General features: G+C 45.9%; 1 long non-coding RNA gene across 1 annotated transcript; it reads left to right on the forward strand.

Annotated features, from left to right (window-relative positions):
• Positions 1-309: 309 nt before the first annotated feature.
• Positions 310-2,622, forward strand: LOC135323633 (uncharacterized). The gene is made up of 3 exons (XR_010385115.1): positions 310-369; positions 1,451-1,566; positions 2,347-2,622. It is a non-coding gene; the product is annotated as an uncharacterized LOC135323633 (long non-coding RNA).
• The last annotated feature ends 357 nt before the right edge of the window (positions 2,623-2,979 follow it).

Raw genomic sequence — 2,979 nt, forward strand, 5'->3', positions numbered from 1 at the left:
CCCTTAGAAGACTCCCTTTTCTTATTGTTTTGCCTTTATTGCTTTATCAGATTAAATTCCAGTGTGCAACCTGGATCCCGCTTCTGTTCTTAAATTCTTCGATTTTAAAACAATCTGCTTAATAAACTTCTCTTTAATACAACGTTCATGTTGGCTGATCCGCTTCTGGAATTTCTCACCCACTCACAGCTCTGCATTTTGGGGTGTGGGTGGATCTGAATGGCTGCTGAGTGCATGACCTAGCAGACAATATAAATCTTGACTGCATTAAGGCATTGGCAAGGAGACATTTTAGATTGGTGCCAGGTTTCCTTCTTCCTCCACCAAAGGAGATATGCCATGCATTTGACAAAATGATGAGCTCATACCGTAAGTATTATTTATGTCTCCTCCTGTTTTCACCTTGAGCACATATGGGGCCATGTGAGAACAACTTGATCTCGCTAGAAAGCTGTGATGGGATCCCCTGAGACAGCAGCTCTATCTCCCTCCGCCTTCCAGACATGTGTTATGAAAAAGTTCCTCTTAACGGAGAATCAGAGCTTTGTTCTGAAGCAAACAAAGAGTCATTGGAGGACCGGGGTGTTGTGTTCACATCTGCTTTTGTTGCAAACAAATCCTTACCGAGCAACCTGCAGCTTCCTAGTGCAGATGCGCGGAGAGCAAGCGGGCTGCAGGGAGGAGGGTTTGTTTACTTCTCCCGTGTTTGTTGTGTTTGTTATCCTTTGGAATTGCTCTGGCAGATGAGATCCGGCTATGTCCCTAGTCTCCCTTAGAGGCTTCAGGGGAAGGCGTGAGGTTGGACCACTTAGGCAACAGCAAACAACATGAGATTGTGCCTTGACCAACAAATAAGCTGCCACCTTTTGCTCACAGACAGGAAGATTTTATCTCTTACCCGTCCTACTTAACGTTCCCATCGATGTTCCCATTAGCCTCAGAAAAGAGTATTTTGTGAAGGCTGCAGAGGCCTTAGCTTCCATTGTATTTTGTAGCTGAGCTCCAGATTGTGCTTTCTGTGGGAAAAATCTTCTTTTTTCAGTTGGAATTTGTGACCATGTCCTTAATTTTAGATATCCTTATTTCCTGTGGGCAGATAAAAACACCCAAACTGCCCTCTCCACACCATTCACCACGTCTGTGGTCTCTCACCTTCCTCAGCAGACCAAGCTAACCAACTTGCAACCCTACAGAACTCCTGGTTCTGCTCTTTCGGGGAGGTCAGGGAGGGGGGAGAAAACAGGGAAAAAAACTGTATTCCCCAGATCATGCCACTGTCATCTTTCCAACTTAGTTTCTTTCCCATTCCCCATAAATGCCAAAATTATAGAGAGAAAGCAAACACGGACTCCTAAAAGAAAGTATTCTAATTTCTGCAAGCCTTATCTGCTGGCGCTCTGTAAAGCTTTGGCAACCACACAAAGGATTCTGTTACGGTTATTTTTCCCAGAATCGAGGCTTGGATTCATGCCACACTGAAGCAAGACGTACTCCCACGATGCCAAGGTGATGCGGTGAGCTGGTGAAGCGGCAGCCACTTATCTTTCCAAAGATACTGCTTCAACGGTAGGCAAAAAGCGTTACATGCGGGTATATTCAGCCTGCACTGAAGAGTGAGGCACCAGTAAGAATCATGCACTTTATTGAAACAAACAGGAAACCGGGAAATACTTCTTACCGCTAAGAGATTATACCATTGCAAATCAAACTGTAGCTCACACACCAAAGCATATCAGAAAGCAAAATGTTTCCTTCCATAGTCTTCTGTCAAATCGAAGTTCAGAAAATTTGATGACATTCAATCATATAAAGTAGCAGAAAATACTTTGTGTGTAAAACTTGCGGCTCAGCTTCAGATACATGTGCTAAAAGGGTCATAAGTAACAGATTTAAAACCCAAAGTTTTTTGCAGAAGTTTCCTGAGCACTCATTTATTATAAAATAGCTACAGGCCAGGCAACAATTACCGTGTGAAACTCCCCAAGGAGCAGTCTGTGTCCTGCCGGCTCCTGCTTTATTTCAAGCAGGAATACAAAGCAGCAGACACACAGGCTTTCCACTTGCTCCAGCCTCCACTAGCACGCTCCACAAAACCAGCTACCTGCCCACTTCCCTGGTTTACGGCCCGGCGCTAAACCAACCACAGCTATTTCCATTCATAAACATCTGCCTGAGGACAGATGTTTACCTACAGATTAAAGGCTGAAGTTGTGTCTGCATTTTTTATGCTGAAGTTATTAAAAAAAGGGGGGGGAGGTGAAGGAGAATTCAGTAACTTTTTGCAGGTACCGGTAATTTTTGCATAAAAATTACGGCAGAGCATTGCAGAAAGCGGTTTCTCCGCAGGAGACCAGGCAGCTGCACAGTGGTCCCATTCTAGGGGCGCCTGCGACCGAGCTGCTCTCCTTGCCCCGTGCACACCCCTTCCCTTGGCACACCAGCGAGCGAGGTACGCAAAGGGAGCACAGGCTACATCGACGTGGGGACGGTTTCACCAGGACAGGACTGCTGGTGTGCCGCACCAGCAAAGCACTTCTGTGGATGCAGCCATACTTGCCAAATTGTTTAGTGTAAGTAAAAGCGCCGCCTTTCCCCTCCCTCTTCCTGCCACCAAAGCAAAACAAGCCGCATTGAAAGACCTGTCTATCAGAGCAGTTCTATGGGGGAAAAACGAATTTTTGGCAGTCAGGGGAGAGACACCCTTCCCCACCCGGAGTTATCCTGCAAGGTTTAGTGCAGATCTGGTCGCTGACTGTAGCCATTTTAGACTGCAATTCAGCAAAGCACATCAATTCACAGCGACTTCGAACACACGGTTATTATTATTATTATTAGTTGAGGAAAATGCCTAGGCATACGTTTAACAGCAAACCGTACAGTGGACTGAAATACCACTCTGGGCGCCCTGCAGGACAGGGTGCCTTGCACTCGTGTGCGTGCTTTGCAGATGAAGGATCTGTACCTTGAGAAAAGTGCATT

This window comes from Dromaius novaehollandiae, chromosome 25, assembly GCF_036370855.1.
Source record: "Dromaius novaehollandiae isolate bDroNov1 chromosome 25, bDroNov1.hap1, whole genome shotgun sequence".
NCBI classification, from domain to species: Eukaryota; Metazoa; Chordata; class Aves; order Casuariiformes; family Dromaiidae; genus Dromaius; species Dromaius novaehollandiae.